This window comes from Aquarana catesbeiana, linkage group LG11, assembly GCF_042186555.1.
Source record: "Aquarana catesbeiana isolate 2022-GZ linkage group LG11, ASM4218655v1, whole genome shotgun sequence".
NCBI classification, from domain to species: domain Eukaryota; kingdom Metazoa; phylum Chordata; class Amphibia; order Anura; family Ranidae; genus Aquarana; species Aquarana catesbeiana.
This window is the reverse complement of record NC_133334.1, coordinates 153,432,874-153,453,394: the sequence shown is the minus strand read 5'-3', so window position 1 is coordinate 153,453,394 and position 20,521 is coordinate 153,432,874. Positions and strand designations below refer to the sequence as shown.

Sequence of the window (20,521 nt, the reverse complement as noted above, 5' to 3'; positions counted from 1 at the left end):
TTAGATTTTCCTTCACCGAAACAGATAGCTGGGTAGAAAGCCACTCCCCGCTCCTGCCTCATTCCTGCAAGTGATAGCAGATTGATAGCAGCTAGAGTCTGTACTGTCCCTTCTGAACATTGCATACAATCTACTCAGTGTACATTCTGCTATCTTACTTAGAAGTTTTGGGAAGTGGCACTGTGTGAACTGGAGTTGGTGGCAGTGCACAGTTATATAAATGTTTATGAGCCATGGGAAAACTGTCTAAAGAATCAGAATACAGCTCTCCTGATGCTCAGTATCTCCCTCTGCACCCACAGTTAGTTACTATGGAGCGATTCCTTGACAGGACTGGGTCCCACTCCCACCCACCACCCTCTCCTTTCAGAAGCAGCCCTGGAATACAACATGGCAGTAGTAGCTGACATGGGGAAGGAAGAGAGCAGCTCACAGTCCCTTATCACACTTGTTACAGGGGACGCTCCTGCCTATGAGAAGATTTCACAGGCTGTAGCCTCTCTCCAATCCCCTCCATCACAGCAGCTGTGGAGAAAGCTGTGCATTCAGGTATGGAACTGAATGGATGGATGCATGGATTAAGAAAGTGGGGGATCATTTTAACCGCTTATCTGAGGCCAAGAATAGGATCTCCATGCTGGAGGATGAACTTTACCAAATCCAGTCCACTGTGCAACAGAAATCCAAGACTAACCAATTCTTGTCAGAGAAGTTAGAAAATTGCTCTCGGAGCAACAACTTAAGGGTTATTGACCTGCCTAAATCCTACAAATCGCCAGACGCATTCTTGAAGCTCTGGGTTTAACATGCTCACCACCTGGGTGCCCCTTCCAATGACTGTCTAGCGCCCTGCCCTGTGATAGTGTGGTATTTGAATAATGCTGACAAATCCGCCATTCTGCAACATTTCAGCCACAACCGCTCTTTATCAATTTATGGCGTTAAACGTGTGCTTTTTGCTGATCACTCGCTAAAGGTCACATGTAATCTCAGAGCCTTTAGGAATGTCTGTTCCACCCTATTCCAACACCAAATAAGAGCATGATTTAAAAATGGGAGAATTTAATACTAATTTACCCAAATTGCCGTAGATATTCTCTAAGACAGCATATCTTCACTGTTGAAGTGTAAGACCACTTTAAATGTCTTCTACCGTATGGCAATTCTGAAAAAAAATACCTAAACCAGCCCTGAGGTGGCCTGACAACAGAGAAGGTAGGGCTAGCAGCAGTGCTACACATCCCATACTTTGGGAGACACTACAGTAATCCACAGCAGCCAAACAGACCAATTGTGATATGTGTGGCCATGCTAGATTGTTTAAAAGCTGGTTTGCAACTGGTCTATATATAACATAATGATATATCACATAATGTTTTCATTACAGCATAATATCAAAGGAACTCCACAGTTTGTGCAAGTTTTGCAGGGTCTCAGACATTGTATTTATAGCAACTCAGCTGAGCTCAGATTTCCAAGAAAGAAAAAAAAATACTAGGCACTCACTAAAGTACCTTTTAGACCTCTACCCAAACTAGGTTCTCACATTTTTACCATATTAATGATTCTTTGTCATTAGTTCTGTCATTTAAAAATGAGAGTAGTGAAGTTAGCTCTTTCCCCCGCATCCCTCATGAAATGGTACCTATCCCTGAATGACCAACATACCAGACCATCAAACATGACTCACTCCACAGGCACAAATGTAGCCATATTTGGTAAAGATATATTTGCCAGAGTTCAAGCTGTGCATCAATTTGTGTGAGTTTTTTTATAGATAACAAATGTATTTAATATAGGAAGAAATTTTTTTTTGTTAGTTAAACAGCAGATTGGTAGCATTTTTCCTGTACTGCTAGCAGTTCATAAAACTGTGATTAAAGGGAAACTACTTGTTTCTAATACATGTTGTATACAGTATACACAATCCTCATTTTACAAATAAACATTTAATGCACCAAAAATTATTTCCAGAGCACTATGGGTTAGCTAAAGGGACCAAGAAACAGACATTGTAATAAGTCATTTGCTTTTGTGTAAAATTTAATCTTGAGCTTGAAGTCTGGACATGCTTTTCTCAATAGAGGGGCAAAAAGATGGAGGGAAACATTAAAATGAGCCTACTGCCCCAATTGCTGGCTCAAATAAACATACAAATTATTATGTAGTGCTTCCTCAGAAAGAGCCATAGGTTGTATTGGGCCCTCCTAGGCTGTCTAGGGTTAAACAGTTTCATGGTTGCCCTATAGAACTTATCAACCCACCAGTGAACCATTGATTAACTTTGACACCACTGATCTTTGCTAGCAAAAATATATTCAGAAACATTTGAGGGAGAGAGGTTTAGGGCATAGGACACCTCAGAGGTCAGTAGCAGACGCCAATGATCAAAACAAAAAGGAAAAGCACCTGACTATAGAGCGGGTGAAGTGGAAATAAGCTCACTGAGGTAGGATACTATACTGTAGATTAGGTCCCAGCTATCCCAGTCACGGTTTATTCTTGGTGTCCCTAATTAGGCACTGTTCCACTTCCCCTGGGAGGGCCTAGTCCCATGTGCAAATAAAATAGTCGCCCTCCATATGCAGAAGGCCTAGGAGGAGGAAACATCCAACATATACCCCCCCCCCCGGCAGGAAAATTGGGGTAAGAGAGCTCCACAGGATCACACCCAAATAAGTATGTCCATTCCAGCCTGCACCAATGACAATAAACCACCTAGTGGTTGGACATGGGAGACATAAATATTGAATTATAGCTGTAGACCAGTCTGCAACACTAACAGGAAAAAAGGATTTTGTATCTGGCAGAAGAGAAGTAATTTACACAGACACAGTCACAGAAGCAGACTTCTACTGAAGATCATAAAGCAGCCAGTGTTAAGCCGCTTGGGATGCACTGGCCATTCATTAGGAAGTGCACTAAGGATGTAGACTGCTAGAGACTCTGGAGGGAAGTGTGGGAGATTGCTGAAGGTGACTGAACTGGCTATAGATTCTGAGATGAAAATACTATAGCTCCCAGCAGCAAGGCGGAGTGTTGTAATCTTCATGGGCTCTTCCGCTGCATCTGAGTGATAGGGAGACACAGTGGTAGCCATTAAGAAACATTGGCTGTTGCCCTGCATTTTGGTTGAGCCTGCTGCCTAATTGAGGAGCTGTATGTGGAGGATACTGACTGGGGTACACTTTGCTGGCAGCAGGCAAATGATAACACTGGATTTAATGATGGGTGCATCATTTATAACAGATTAGAAACATAGGGGGAGATTTACTAAAACTGGAGCACTCAGAATCTGGTGCAGCTGTGCATATTTGCCAATTAGCTTCTAACTTCAACCTGTTCAATTTAATGGCCCGTACACATGATCTGAATATCGTATGACAGATCATACTTTTTCGCTTAATAGTCACAAGTAGAAATTGAATAGCTAAATAAAGTCATGAAAATTCTCGTACGACAGAAAAAAAAAAAATCGGAAGTGATGTCATGTGTTGTAATGTATTTGTATTGTATTTTCGGACGACAACTATACTAAATGAAAATCATATGATCTGGAATCGTATGAGGAAAATTTTTGTGCATGTCCGATCGAATAATATTGGATGAACTGTGATTGGCTGTCGAAAGTAGTGTACACACGATCCGAAAATCATACGATTCTTCCTTGGACGACAGTTTTCGTACGATATTTAGATCGTGTGTACGGGCCATAAGCTTTGGCAATAAAACCTGGAAGCTGCTTGGCTACCGTGCACAGCTGCACCAGATATTGCACTCCCCAGTTTTGGTAAATCAACCCAATTCCCTAGAGCAGATTACTGACTGTCATCTCCCAGTTTTGATTTGCAATCCCAGTTCGTAAGTAAAAGGCCTGGCCGCTTAAAGTGTTACTAAACCCACAACAGTAAAATCAGTCTGTATATGCAGTAAAAAGCATGCTTGTTATACTCTGTGGAATCAAAGGGGTTAATCCCCTGCATTGTGTAAAAAGGCCATTGGAACCTGTCTTCTCTGTTCCTACCGTTCTTCCCCAGTTCCCAAACCATCCCCTGATAGAATAGTGGCTAGGGGACAATCTGCACATGCTCAGTTTGGTGTGTATTGCAAGAGTTTTTTTTTTCTTGGGAGAGTGCATGTGATCAGCACAGGGCCAATCAGCACTGTCCAGACAGATGGTCGGGGGTCCTGCAGCCTCATTGAACAGTCAGAGCAGAATGAAAACCCCTCCTACAAGCTTTAACCAGACACTGATAAAAGTCACAAGACTGCTTTACCTGCTGATGAGAAAATGTATTTAGCCGTTTATATTTACTAAAATAATTGCATTTCCTTGTTCTGTGTACTGTGGGAGACCAGATATAGTGAATGCAGGGTCCTTGGTTTAGTAAAACTTTAAAAGAGGCAATGAGATAAATAAGATCTAGCTAACTTAAAAGGGGGACTCCCAGGTAGGTCTTTCAAAAGTTGGAATGCCAGCAGCTTCAAAGAGTGCCATTCCCAGAACAATGCTTTACAGGAGAAAAACAACAGGCTGAGTGAACGAGTCTCTGACCATAGCAAATGCTAGTAAGAAATAGGGTGCTTGGGTTCACTTACCCAAGGGACTTTTTTCCTACTACTTGTACTGCTGTGTTTTTGTGCCTTCATCATTAAAAATATGTGCTTGGTAAGAGTCTTATACATACTGTTAACTTATATATGTAAATTCAACTTTTCTTACAGTAAAAGCATTTCACCTACTATAGCCAGCCTCCTGCGTAACCATTCCATTTCTTCATATTGGGGCATTAATACGTAGTCAAGAACATGAAATTATGGATCTGCATTTCAGTGATTGTACTATGCAAAGGCAATGTGATAGCAGGAGGAAAGCAAATAAAACTGAAAAAAAAATGTAAACCATAAGGAAATTTACGGTTTTCTGCACAATTGCCTACTAAAATGTTACCTGACCATCTTCATCCACGTCATAATAGAAAATAGAGTCTTGATATTTGCCTCCCTAAATCCCCTACAGAATAGCAAAGGAGAGAGAGGGGCAACACTCTGAGCCAATAAGGCTCTTCTGCATGCACCTAATGTATGCTGACAAGGAACATATTGATAGAAGGAAAGACAAGTCTTCATTGTGCAATAAAAGGCTGGGGGAAGGCAGCAGGCAACCACATTGTATTGCTTTATTCCAACTAGGGAAAGTGAGGTTACAGCCAAGATGTGATTTCTAGCAGGTCTAGCAGGAGAGGAACTGTGGACGTAGCTAGGTTATTTCAAACAATGGGAGTGGCTTAAAGGGTACTAGCTGTGCGCTCCCAGGTTTTTCCTTCATACTGGAACTATGTAGGCAGCATCAGGAGGAATATCACTCCACTGTAGTATAGAAACAGAGAGCACAGTTAAAGTGTTTCTAAACCCACAAAAGTAAAATCAGTCTGTATATGCAGAAAAGCATGCTTGCTATACTCACTGTGGAACCTACAGGGTTAATCCTCTGTGTAAAAAGGCTGTTTAACCACCTTAATACAGGACACTTATACTCCCTTCCTGCCCAGACCAATTTTCAGCTTTCAGCGCTCTAACACTTTGAATGACAATTACTCATTGTCATGCAACACTGTACCCATATGACATTTGTGTCCTTTTTTTCACACAAATAGAGCTTTCTTTTGGTGGTATTTAATCACTAGTGGGTTTTTTGTGCTATAAATAAAAAAAAAGACCGTAAATTTTGTGAAAAAATGCCTTTTTCTTTGATTCTGTCATAAAGTTTTGCAAATTAGTAATTTTTCTTCATAAATTTTGGCCAAAATTTATACAGCTACATAGCTTTGGTAAAAATAACCCAAATTAGTGTATATTATTTGGTCTTTGTGAAAGTTATAGAGTCTACAAACTATGGTGCCAATCACTGAAAACTGATCACATCTGATCAGGCCTTCAGTACATCAGGTTTAACTCATTTTTCTTGAGACACTAACAAGTCAGGAAAGTACAAATACCCCCCAAATGACCCCTTTTTAGAAAGTAGACATTCCAAAATATTAAGTACGTACAGGCATGCCCCACTTTTAAGTTCACAATGGGGTTTATTTACTGCAGCACGGTGAATTTTTTTAAGGTGTGATTTTGTCCCACAATTCTTTGCAAAATGAAGTGTGAGTATAAGTGTGAGACTTTTACACAGCCTGGCCACATACAGAGGCCCAACATTAAAGTAGTACCTTCAGGCGTTCTAGGAGCATAAATGACACATCTGATTTCTCAACCACCTATTACACTTTTGAAGGCCCTGGGGCACCAGGACAATGGAATTGCCCACAAAATGACCCCATTTTGGAAAGCAAACACCCCATCGTATATTCTATGAGGCATGGGCTGCAGATAGGTACTCGGGTAACTTGATGAGCTGCAGACAGGTACACATGTACTCTGATGGGCTGGTGACAGGTACTTAGGTGCTCCGATGACCTGGTGACAGGTACCCGGGTACTCTGATGGGCTACAGATAGGACTATGGTATTCTGATGAGCTGGTGACTGGTATTTGGGTACTCTGAAGGGCAGTGACAGGTACTCGTTACTCATATGAACTGTGACAGGTACTCAGATGAACTGTGACAGGTACTCAGGTACTCATATGGACTGTGACAGGTACTCATATGGACAGTGACAGGTACTCATACGGACTGTGACAGGTACTCAGGTACTTGGGTACTCAGATGAACTGTGGCAGGTACTCGGATGAACTGTGACAGGTACTCAGATGGACTGTGTGTGTGTGTGACAGGTACTTTAATGGGTGGTAACAGGTCCTCTTTATCGGGGGGGGGGGAATTAGTGTGTATTGGTGTGCACTGTAAGCAGTAACAAGATGTTACCCACAATCTCCTTTTCACACACGATCAGTGTGTGAGGAGGAGAACCCGGTAACATCTCATTACCGCTCTATGTGTACATTTAGTGATCGGCTGTGAAAGGATCACAGCCGATTACGTGGTAAACAGCCGCCGGCCACTGGCCACCGTCGTGCGCGCATGCACCGTGCAAAGTGGGGCGGTACCATCTGTGATTAGCCTTGACTTTATCACGGCCGATCATGTGGTAAACAGCCATGCCCAATGGCTGTTCACCCCCCTCGGTGGCAAGTGGTGTCTCCGTGACACGCCGCCACCGAAGGTACAGGGCTGCGCACATGCCCTGTTTAAATGGACAGATGTCATATGACACCCGCCCAGAACAAGAGCCGCGACGCTTGCCCGTTAATCTTGTATGCACAGATCCTCTTCTTCCACTGACTCCAGAACAGGTTCCGATAGGACAGTTACTGGAGTCAGGCTGCACATGTTCAGTTTGGTGTGTATTGCTAGAAAGTTTTTTTTTTGTTCTTGGGATAGTGCATGTGATCAGCACAGGGCCAATCAGCACTGTCCAGACAGAGGGTCAGGGGTCCTGGATCCTAATAGGACAGCTCAGTGCAGTATGAAAACTCCTTCTACAAACTTTAACCAGGAACTGCTAAAAGTCACAAAGCTGCTATATACTGCTGAAGAGACAAAGTATTTAGCAGTTTATATTTACTAAAATAATTGTATTCCCATGTTCTGTGTACTGTGAGAGACCAGATATAGTGAATGCAGGGTCCTTGGTATAGTAACACTTTAATGGCATGAACACAAAGCAGTCAGAATGATTACATGCAGACACAGCTGTTGCTAGATCTGTGGTGGTTACTCAGGACACATGCCCCAGGTATTGGGGACACCTATGTTCTGGTCATTAAATAAAAAAAAAATCTACTGTATATATGTTGCATATATTTTTAATTTGTATGATACAAGCCATACAGCTATTGTCCTGGTGGAAATGTTAGTAACTTTCAAGTAACTATTTGTGGCAACACAATCCTTCCCATATTAGATAGAAATGGGTCAAATAATTGCTTTAGTAACCACAAAGAGAAAAACTGGTGGAAAATTAAGGCAGGCCATACATGGTGCAAATGTCTTTCCTGCAACCAAGTGCATACATATTAAATAGATAGCATAGCATATTTTCAGTCATGGTTGCACTGCATTTATGCTATACTTGAAAATACCCTTGGAGACATTCAAAAATAGCGGAGAGTTTTCTCATCAATGCCCTGCACAGTTGCCAGATCTCGATCAAACTGAGTATTTTTGGGACAAATAATTTTATTTTCAATGTATTTAAACCTTTTGAAATCTTTATACACACACTTTACATTGGGAAACATGTCTGCATATTGCACACACAAAAAAATAAAAAAATAAAAATAAATAAATTAAGAATATTCTCAAGACACAACAATTTGATGCTTTGTCTATTAGCTGTGAAGGAGTTAAGTGAATGACATGATTTGCCATCAGCAGAGGCAGGATTCAGGGCCGGATTAGTTCTGAGCTGGCACTCAATCAAAGGCAGGAGGATTTCGAGAGAAAGGCCCACAGGTGATCCTGCAGGAAGCTTTCTGAGCACTTATCAAAAACATACAAGTTCAAAGCAGCTCAATTTTCATATGTTAAAAGTATCTGGCGAGGGCCCCAGGCTGCTTTCTAGGTAGAGAAATGCTGTTTGTGCTTGCATATTTAGAGACGAAGGCTATTGGAAAGCATGCAGTGAAACAGGATTAGGAGCAGCCTGGCCCTTGTAAAACGTAATGTACTAACAAGACGCAGAGATTATTATATATATATATATATATATATATATATATATATATATATATATATATATATATATATATATTTTTTTTTTACACACACACTATATTTATATATATATATATATATATATATATATATATATATATATATATATATATATATATACATACACACACACACACACTGTATATACACACAGACTTAAGCACATATACAACAGGGCTGGATTACTAAATCTGCATAAACAAAAAGTGAAGGTGTTGCTGCACAGTAACCACCTTCCATATTTTATTTTTGTGTTTTCAGTGCAAATTAGAAAACTAAGGCCAGGCTGGCTCCTGCTGGGTCCTGTTCTCTGACTTAAATAAGCACTACTAAGGACATCATTCAGTACATAAAGGCTCTCCAATGATGTGTACCAACGATCAGATTATCGGGCGATCGTTTTGAAATATGTATTTTTCATTTGATTTTCTCATTGTGTGTACTAGGCTTTACAGTTAAAACTTTCTGTTTACAAATACAATCAACTACTTTTATCAAATTCGCTGTCCAGCACAGAAAAGATCATCTTTAGCCCGGGTTCACACATATGCAAACACAGACATCGCATGTGATTCGGACCCACAGTGCTGTGCCGATCACATGTGATATCTGTGCAATGTGAGTTCAGCCATACAATTGTATGGCTGAACTCACATTGGATTCGCACATAAAAGGTGCAGGGACTTTTTTTTTCCCGCACTGGAATCGGATCGCATGGGTGTTCACACTGTGATCTGTGAACCGATCTGGGGGTGTCATTAACAATGTATTGACACCCACAGCGGTTCACAGAGGGAAGTGTGAACTGCCTGCAGGTGAGATGTGATGCGGGAACCCGTACTGGAATCACGCTGGTTCCCGCATCACTATAGTATGAACCCAGGCTTAAATGTTGACATGATAAGCATAATTCTTCCTTCAGAAACTCTGAAAATGACAACACAGTGTCAGACTAACCATTTGTTAGAGAGAAATAAAGATATATATACATATACACAGTATATAACTGCTTGGGTAAATGTAAATCTTCTTTATTTGGTAGTGCTTGATCTTACTAAAATGTCTACATTTCCTATATTATAATTGAAGTTGAAGTTTCACCTAGGCAAGTTAACCACTGTGCGTCCAGGGGGAATTTTTAAAATTTTTCACTCACTTGATACGATCAGCTTTTTTTGCCATAAAGTTGATTGTACAGAGATTGTCCAGTCAGAATTGCAGTGTGTCTGGTGATTCATGGAGTGTGACACATAGTTGGCAAAATGTTTATTTCACCCATCTGCCCCAAGCCTTATGCCCCGTACACACGATCGGACTTTCCGACAACAAAACCATGGATTTTTGTTCAAAGGTTTTTGGCTCCAACTTGCCTTGCATACACACGGTGACACAAATGTTGTCCAACAATTACAAACGTGGGAACGCGGTGACGTACAAGACGTACGACGAGCCGAGGAAAAGGAAGTTCAATAGCCAGTGCGGCTCCTTCTGCTTGATTCCGAGCATGCGTGAACTTTTATGCGTCGGACTTGTGTACACACGATCGGAAATTCCGACAACAAAGTTTTGTTGGCGGAAAATTTGAGAACCTGCTATCAAACATTTGTTGGCGCAAAGTCTGACAGCAAATGTTTGATGAAGCATACACACGGTCGGACTTTCAGCCAACAAGCTCACATCCAGCATTTGTTGTCAGAAAATCCGATTGTGTGTACGGGGCATTAGCATGGCTTGTGCAGCAATCTGATCATGTTAGTGTGGTAATATGGCTAGCAGATCATAGAGTTGGAAGGAGGAGGTTCAGCATGAATCACTGCTGATAAGCTTTCCTGACACCAAGAGCAAAATGGTAACAGTAGAGGGACCTCCAGCAGATTGACAGCCTCAGCTCTGTTCTTGCTAGCTGTGTGGAGGGGTTGTGCCTCTTTCATCCAATCAGCTCTCAGAGCTCTGCAGTGTGACATTTCAGCTCTCTGACAACATTTTTCTGAACTCTCAGACAAGCTGTACATTCAGCACTTTGAATGGTTGTAGAGAAGAGACGACTGCAGATAAACAGTTTAGCTATTAGTATAGGGCACAACAAAGAAGTATACAGTAAAAAAAAAAAAAAAAAAAAAAAAACAGCTAATCCAAGGTGTAATAGCATAATTTATATTTCACCTTTATTATATTTTTTTTTTAGTCTTGGGTACAGTGTGGAGGTAAGCATCTCCATCAGCTTTTTATTGTGGTCTCGTCCCCAGTGACCTTCATATAGTCTGTGGTTTAATTATCTCACCAACATGTCAGCAGTTTGTCAGCCAAGAATGAACACCTCCACAGATTTTAGTGATAAATATTACAGACTTATAATGACATATTTATTGGGTTTTTATGAATAATCACAAATACATTCTTAGTTTAGAACAATATATGACATACTCTAAAAGTAGTGTAATTTTTATAATAACCTGTTAAAGCTATATTTCCGTAAAGCAAAAGATTGCCGCACCATTCTCTCAACTCTGTAACAAGACACTCACCCTAGTAGAACTCACAGGTGCTGGCTCTGCACAAGCTTGAGGAAAGAATAGGATCCTGGACGGCCACACACCATAGGAGGCATCTTTTTTGATATGAAGAAGTAAAATCCAAATGCAATCACTTCATGTACAGGGAAAAACAGGAAAAATATCTAATGCGTTTCACGCCCTATTATGGCGCTTATTCATTCAAAGCTATACTTCCGTAAAATGTTTTTGAGCACACAGCACCAGTCACATAGTTTACTTCTAATATACTGTAAATCGTGTTCTGCTAGCTGCGTGTTACTATAAAATCCTCCCTTCAGTGACATTGGATACTCCCCACATCGGTAATCTGGCATTGCTGCAGGGTTTTAAATCAGTGACTGCAACTATGAAGAATTGCAATTATTCTTTTCCCAAACTGCAAGGTGTCCTGTGAATGGAAGAAGGGCAGATAAATGACCAGATCACCCCTGTTCATTTGGAGAATGTCTTGTATGCTGGGATAAGAATACTAGGACTTTTTCTTTAATGGATGAGGGGACAAGAAGGGGAGGGCAAGCAGCATGATCCTTCAAAGTTGCACGTGCTACTTATAACCCCCACAGAACCAGCATATCACCACTGTGCGGAGTATCCAGTATCACTGGAGGGAGGATTGTTTCAGTAACCTGCAAGCAGCAGAACATGGGATATGCTTTATTAAAGGTACCTTATGTGACAGGTGATGTGTTCTTAAAAACATTTTTTTTTTTAACAGGAACACAACTTTAAGATCGTTGATGTCATCTTACTCTTTTAGAGGTGATATGTTTTGCCAACCATATATAAGAAAATCATTCTTTAATAGCAGTGAATGCAGTCTGAATGAGAACAGAGTTCCACCCTCAGGCAAAAATGGAATTGAATGGGATCCCAAGAAATATTATTATCCTGGGGTGACTTAAATGTGTCCTTTAGCCCTTTTTCTGAACTGCAAGATAATGGAAACCTTGGCTATATTATATGCATAATTCTTTCTTAAGAATTGATTTCTTTAGATTATTGTCATTTGCTTTTGGTTGAATCTACTGTACATAGATTTGTAAGAATCATCTGTATCGTTCAATACATTAAACTTTTAACATGTAGGCATTATCTGAGAATCTTTAGTGTTATAAAAAAATGATAAAAATTAGCTGGTGAAATGTATGATAAAGTGTAACCAGGAAAGTTATGGTGAGCTGACCGAAAATGAACCAATAAGCCCTCCACTAAATCAGTGTGAAGCACAGCACAGCCTTTCTAAAATATATGGTATTCATACGTATCACTACCATCCCAAAAATAAAGGATGTATTCATCATTTTAGGATATGGGGCCATCCTTATGGTCCTGGGACAAATGCGTATCCAGAACTGCTGCTTTATAACACAGATATAGGCTAATATCGAAGAGACATTTGCTCCAGACTGTACACAGATGTTTAAGGCTTGGAGGCTTATATGGAACTACAGCTTGGGCAGCAAGGAGAAAAGTATAACAAGGCAGGTTGTAGAGAAGAAGGCTAAAAGGAACCAAAAAGACCTTCACTAAACCAGTTTGAAACATGGTGAATCCTTCTTAAAACAGAAAGTATCCACGTGTCTCTTTTCCTTCACAAATCCAAAAAATACAGGGTTTATTTATTTTTTTAGGATAGTGGGCAGTTCCATGAAAAATTCCATACACTGTAGATCATAGATATTATAAAGAAGAATATAAACAAAAACACTGATTTGAATCTATTAGTCTAGTGGGATGCAGTTATCAAGGGAACTTAAAGTGGCTCTAAAGGCAAACCTTCTGTATGCAGCAGCCACCCCTCATACTTACCTGAACCCAGGGCTGCTGATAAAGTAGTACAGCCAGCCCTCCTGTACCAGGACTACAACATCATCAGTTCAAAAGGGGGGCCTGGGGACCTTGGCTTGGCTGTACTGCCTTGCAACTCCTATGGATCCTCCTGCAGTACTGCCGGCTTTCTCCCTCTGGCTTGTGGGCAGGTTGCAGGTCATAGTGAGAGGGTGGTCGTCAAGTTCTCCAGGTTTTCCTCCTCATTGGGTGCCAAGCAAGGGTTACATGAGAGACCTGCCCCGCGGTGGGTTCTTCTGGACTATGCTAGGCACTTTGTACAGGGTCACTACCATACACATTGGGTCCCTTTACTTGAGCCATGCTCAAGACCCGGTAGATGACAAACATGAACAAACTCTAATAAACTCTGTTGATGTCATGTACACCAACACAGTGCATTTAGGTGAGACACAAAGAGCCAATGCCCTCTCCACCTGTCCAGCATATCACTGCTACTTCACTTCCAGTAATTGTATAGGGGCCTGCTGTGCACCTAGCACAGACTCCATGCGTGCACATCAGTTACCTCTTTGTCTTCTGTACCTGTGTACAGAATGAGGGCCCCATTGGTGTAGATCTTCTCCTGTTGCTATAAGAAAGACGGATTGCTTCCGAAGGAGTGCCGAAAACATCTCCCTCACTGCAAGAGGCTATCTCATCAGCCACATGTCGACAGGCTGCTACATAGCTAGTCAGATTGAAAAAATAAGTCCACAGAGCAGCCCAGATCCTCCTCGCCTTGCGTCCCAAGCAGCTTGCTATGGGGGCAACCGAGCTGAGTCACAGCTCCCTGTGCCCATTCAGACACAGAGCCCTGACCCAGCCCCACCCCCTCTCCCCAGATTGGCTAGCTGACTTGGGAGCCAATGACACCGCTGCTGTGTCTCAGCCAATCAGGGAGGGAGAATCTCAGATGGCTGAGACACTCGTGGACATCGCTGGACAGAGAGGGACCTCGGGTAAGTATTAGGAGGGCCGAGGGGGCTGCTGCACACAGAAGGCTTTTTATCTTAATGCAAAGAATGCATTAAGATAAAAAATATTCTGCCTTTACAACCCCTTTGATCCTCTCTCTCAAGAGAGAATAAATTCAGTTCCTCTAATCTTTCGCATAACTGAGCGCCTCCATACCACCTGCTTTAACCCCACACTAAAGCACCACAACCACAAGCGCTATTTACTTGAATGGGTCTTGTTCAACAAGGGTATAATTTCTGCCATGACTGCAAAGCATAGCTTTGCGGCTGTGACATTTTAGCAAAAATATTATTTAATTTTTTTTTGGGGGGGGGGGGGGCTGTCAGACAGGCTGTACAGTGCCCTGTATTTTCTAACAGCAGCCCTGCCTGAGCCCCATCTCAAACCAGCAATGTTGCACAAGAGTCAAGAAGTCCGGGGACTCTCCCTCCTCATTGGCTGAGACATCAGCGGAACCATTGGCTCCCGCTGCTGTCAATCAAAGTCAGTGAGCCAATGAGGAGAGTGAGGGGCGGGGCAAGCCACGGCTGTGTGTCTGGAGGGAGACACAGAGAAGCCCCTCAGCTCAGGTTCCCCATAGAAAGTTACTTGCTGTGGGGGCAGGAGGGAGGGGCCAGGAGCGCCGGTGAGGGACCCGAGAAGAAAAAGATCTGGGCTGCTCTGTGCAAAACCACTGCACAGAGCAGGTAAGTAAAACATGTTTGTTACTTTTAAACAAAACAAAAAAAAAACAAGACTTTAATATCACTTTAATCGATAGTAGGGTTCTACAAATAAAATATAAAAAATAATGTGGAATATGCTGAGTTCCTTAAAAGGAAATACTATCTACAATATGAAATATCTATCTTGCCTTAATGCTAGCAAAGAATTGAACTTACTGAAACTTTTTGTGGTGTATACTGTATACACTGGGAAGCTTCTTTTTAATATTTTTATCTTTTGTAAAATATTTGGTGTTTCCCCACAAGAATTTACAATCCAAGTTAATTATTTTCTTTGGTCTATCCAACTTTCTCAGAATCATGTCGGAGCTCCACCCAAGAAGGGAAGCTCTGCTTGTTCGCCCCCCTCTCCTTTTTGGGGGGAGGGGAGAGCGGGTACCCGCTCCCACTTCCTGGTAAGATTGCAGCACAGCGATCTCCATAATTTCTGGCCCCTCCTCCTTCCCCCTGCTGCCTTCTGGGACACACAGAGTCCCCAGAAGACAGCGAGACCATTCAGAAAGGGCAGTACAACTCGCACATGCGCAATAGGAAAGAGGTTGTGACGCCGCAAGGCTTCACTTCCTGATACCCTTCGGATGTCGGGGTCTGCACCCAAAGCCAATTGACGAATCAGCTAGGGGTGCTGACATTGCGGGATCCCTGGGCAGTTAAGTGTCCTTATAGTAAAAGTTAGCAGCTACAGTATTTTTAGCTACTGACATTTATTTTTTATAGACTGGAACTCTGCTGTATATTTACCAATATTAGAGAAGACATCTGTCTTTAAACATTTACAGACAGATAAATGCATGAAGCCCTGTGGATAAGGATCTAGCTTTTACAAAATACTATTGTATATTGTAAATACTATTATAACTACACATATTACAAAGTTAGTCTTGTTGAAAAAAGACACAAGTCCATGTAGTTCAACTCACAAAGAAATAAAACACACATACATTCCATATACACAAACTTATACCCTTAGTTGATCTAGAGGAAGGCAGAAAAAAACCCAATAAAGTGTGATCCAATTTTCACCAGCAGGGAAAAATGTTCTCTCCTGATCCCCCAAGAGGCAATCAGATATTCTTTGGATCAACTTTACCTATAAATATTAGTATCCAGTTGTATTTTGTGCATTTAGGAAAGAATCCAGGCCTTTTTTTAAGAATTCTACTGAGCTGGCCAGAACCATCTCTTGTGGAAGACTAATCCACATTTTCACAGTTCTTACAATGAAGAAGCCTTTCCATATTTGGAGGTGAAATCTTTTTTCCTCTAGACGTAATCAGTGCCCCCTTGTCCTTTCTTATGACCTTAAAGTGAATAACTCAACACCAAGTTCACTACAGTATATGGACTATTTATTTATACATAATTTCCTCTTCTCAGGAGAGAATAAATTCAGTCCCTCCAATATTTCCTCATAGCTGAGCTCCACCATGCTTCTAATCAGTTTGGTTGCCCTTCTCTGCTCTCTCCAGTTCCCCGATATCCTTTTTGTGAACCGGTGCCCCAAACGGAACTGCATATTCCAGATGAAGCCTTTCTAATGATTTGTACAGGGGCAAATGTGTGTCTCTTTCTCTGCAGTCCATACCTCTGTTAATACAAGAAAGGATTTTGCTCACTTTGTATGTTTTTAATTAGTACTGATTTTTAGAAGCCAATTTTACTTACTGGCCAGATAAGAATCCTAATCCAAGAAAGCCTAAAAAGAAAACAAATACAGCCATCGCATCTAAGAATAGGTAAACTGCAATATAATAAATGTTTGCTTTTGGGTTTAATACTACTTTAAACATATGATTAGGTCCAAAACTTGCATGTTTAATATTTTGTATTGTTCAGATACCCCAAGCAAGGCATTGCATACATTACAATTAATCTTTCATTTGGGATAAATGTAAGGTTTGCAGCCTTGTTAGCCAATGGAAATGGAAAAACTTGCATTTTAACCTTAAATTACAAAAGTGGTGGAGGAAAAGTAACAATTATGGTGATGCATCTTACAAAACCGACATTTTTTTAACTGCCACCTTCATTAGACAATGGACATTTACATTTCAAAAAGGCTTTTGTAAGAGGGATTAATGATCATTTTGTATTTAACTATCCCTAAAAAGTAATAAAATAAATTTGAAAAAGCCTAACTGAAGCTTAGGCCCCTGTATTAATTTTGGCAGCATTACTAGCGATCACAGAGCTCAGGGCAGAACAAATTTAAATATTTTTTGTTTATTTTAGCAGGTAAGACCCAGATTAGTTAGCAGGAAAAACCTGAAAGTATTTCATTGATATACATGTACCTTTTTAATTACTCTAGACAGTATGCTCCTACAAGGAGATGGTCTCAACCCTTCAAAGGAAATGTATAGTGTTTTTTTACTTATATACTTTGTATATTACACAATAAGTAATATCTTATATGATTATATATAAGACTAAAAAAAATTATGTTAAGACATAGTTTTACAGCGTAAGATTTTTGCATATTAACGTATTATGATTACAACTTAATACAGCTGGTAGTGCACTTCTTGTCAGATGTCTACCTGTATATTTTTAGCTGCTCTGTTGGAAAAAGGATGTGGTTTACAAAGCTACATTCTAATTCACACACAAAACTGAATAAAATAGGAGAGTGACTCACCCCCTCCCTTTCCTTGCCCTGTTCTCTTTAGGTGGGATTTCTACAATTAGAGAGCGAGAGAGAGAGTCTGGGGCTCGGTTCACATATGAGCCGCATGCGGCTCACAGCAGGGGTCCGATGCTTGCTGATTCACCATTTCAGGCTTAATTTTAGCCCGAATTTGGTCTGAATTCGGACCTGAAATGGACCAAAAGATGCACAGTGTTTTTCTGCAAAACGCTCCGGATCTGCCGCGGAGAAATGTGAACCGGCTCCATAGAGAGCCGGTCAAAATCTCCTGCTATTGCGAATTGGATGCCGGGAACCGGAAATGGTGTGAACCCAGCCTAAGGTTACATTCACACCTGAACATACTGGAATGACGGGCAGAATCACCATTATTTCTTAATGGCACCCCAAAAGTGGTGCGATTTTGCCACGATTGTCGGGCGACAAAACATAGGATTTCAGCATAAATTGCAATGCCAAACGTGGCTGACTCTGTGCCAAAATTTGGTATATGAGCTTCTTTGTCGTTTTTGGAGTCGAGGGAGGCCCATTCTAATGAATGATGCTGCTCCAAAAACACGCCACAAAAACACACAAAAAAAGCTCAAAAAAGTGGTGCAGCAGGTGTCGCTGCGGTACACTTAGGTGTGAATGGAGCCTCAAGGAAAACAACTTATCCTGCATTCGCTCCTTGGAAGACTGCAGTTATTCCTATATTCATAGGCATGTTTTTCTAATAGGGAAACTTTAATGCTAAAGTCTAAGTAGATATAAATGGCACAAAGATTAATATGACTTGGTATAAGCTTCTTGCAGTGAACTGTATAGCATAGATCTGGCTAAGATAAGCAGCACAAATAGCCAAATCAGCTGTGCTGCACTGCAAGGAGCATAATGAAAGAGAGGGAAGAGTGACGGAGCTTTGCTGCAGTGCAAGGAACATAAAGAAAGGGAAGAGTGACGGAGTTTTGCTGCAGTGCAAGGAACACACAGAGAGAGGGGAGAGTGACAGAGCTTTGCTGCAGTGCAAGTAGCATACTGAGAGAGAGGGAAGAGTGACGGAGTTTTGCTGCAGTGCAAGGTGCATGCTGAGAGAAAGGGAAGAGTGACTGAGTTTTGCTGCAGTGCAAGGAGCATACTGAGAGAAAGGGAAGAGTGACGGAGTTTTGCTGCAGTGCAAGGAGCATACTCAGACAAAGGGAAGGGTGACAGAGTTTTGCTGCAGTGCAAGTAGCATACTGAGAGAGAGGGAAGAGTGATGGAGTTTTGCTACAGTGCAAGGTGCATGCTGAGAGAAAGGGAAGAGTGATGGAGCTTTGCTGCAGTGCAAGGAACATACTTAAAGAAAGGGAAGAGTGATGGAGCTTTGCTGCAGTGCAAGGAGCATACTGAGAGAAAGGGAAGAGTGACTGAGTTTTGCTGCAGTGCAAGGAGCATACTGAGAGAGAGGGAAGAGTGACGGTGTTTTGCTGCAGTGCAAGGAGCATACTCAGACAAAGGGAAGGGTGACAGAGTTTTGCTGCAGTGCAAGGAACATACTGAGAGAGAGGGATGAGTTACAGTTTTGCTGCAGTGCAGGGAGCATGCTGATAGAAGGAGAGAGAAAAGAGTCTGAGAGATGAGTTTGTCAGTCTATTGCTTAGCCCTGTCACTGTCCAGTCACAGCCTAGGGACAGGGACACAATTTGTACACATTAACTACAGTTAAAAATCCCTGTCCAGCAGGTTGTGTAAATCTTGGGACTGGGTGGACAGAAATACAAATCCTTTCACACGTAAAACAGCGCCATATATAAATTTAATCTGTGTATGAAAGGAATTCTATGGTCACATAAATGCACGTTTGTTTTATAACATTAGGATTCTAATAGCAGTACAAACAATAGATATTATTGACAATCCAATAAGCTTACTTTAATGCAATAATCTCCTCTCATGTATGAGTGGTACCGGTCTGCTGGAAATCTCTTCAAACAAATTCCTGGATTCCCTGCATGCTTTGCTGCAATTTCTAAAGGATATCCCTTGGTACTGTGCTGCCTGCAAGCTTTGATTTCTGTACTGACTCCACTACCTGAAACTCCTCCTTTCAGCACCTCTGTAGTTCTGAAGGGAGGCTCTGTGAAATGTGTGACACAGCAGTACATTCACAGGGTATAGCATGTCACAATATTTAAGAAATAAGTAATTAAACAATTGAAATACAATGTGCAAAGTAATATATGATTTTACATTTTGACCAATGATATGCTTTAAGCTTTTTTCCTGGAGTGTATATTAAATCTTACGTTGAAGCTTGAACATACAAGTTTGTTGCACAGAAATTAAATTATCAAGCATAAATTCAAAATATTATTTTAAAGCAGTTTGTGACACATTTCCTCAAATACCTGTGGGAGTGGTATGGGGTGAGGTACACATTGGTGCCAACTTGCAGTGTTTCTTGAGATACAGATTTCAGAGGTAGACTAATGATTATGCAGAACTGGATTTTTTTCTGCGGTCTATAGGTGCGTTGGGTTCCCTGGCCCCTACTCTAATTCTGGGATTCACATGGCGAAGATAAAGATGGTTGTGATGACAAAAGGGATAGTTTTGAGACAGTTAGCCAGGAGGCTGAAAACACTGTGCTTTATTTGTTCTATTCTTGTGAAGGAAGAATATCATCAATCTTGCTCCTAAAGAATAAAGTGCATAAGAACACCCTTTGAACAAATACTACTTTGTGTGGACTTGCATGCTTAGATCTCCACCTGTACTGCCATGCGTTCCTGCTAATCCCTTACAAGATTTTTTCTACAGACACATTTTCAAAATGTCACTTTAATTACAGAGATCAGTCCAGTTTGGCATTTACATTTGCTTAATTGCATTTTAAGTCAACACGCATACAAGCAATTTCCATAGGCACCCCTCAAGATTTATCTGTCTTGGTGTAGAGCTCTAGCCACTAGTTTGTCTATGTTCTGGAAATTTTATAGGTATCTTCGATAGCTTTGAAAATGCAGACATGGCAAAAGGAAAAATTGGAACAATAGAAGACCCAAGACTCAGTGCTTGCAGCTCCACATCAAACATA

At 41.2% G+C, this 20,521-nt stretch overlaps 1 protein-coding gene across 1 annotated transcript in view; it reads right to left on the bottom strand.

Annotated features, from left to right (window-relative positions):
* Nucleotides 1-20,521, bottom strand: part of FTO (FTO alpha-ketoglutarate dependent dioxygenase) — an 802,194-nt gene that overhangs the window by 164,121 nt on the left and 617,552 nt on the right. The window lies entirely within an intron of this gene.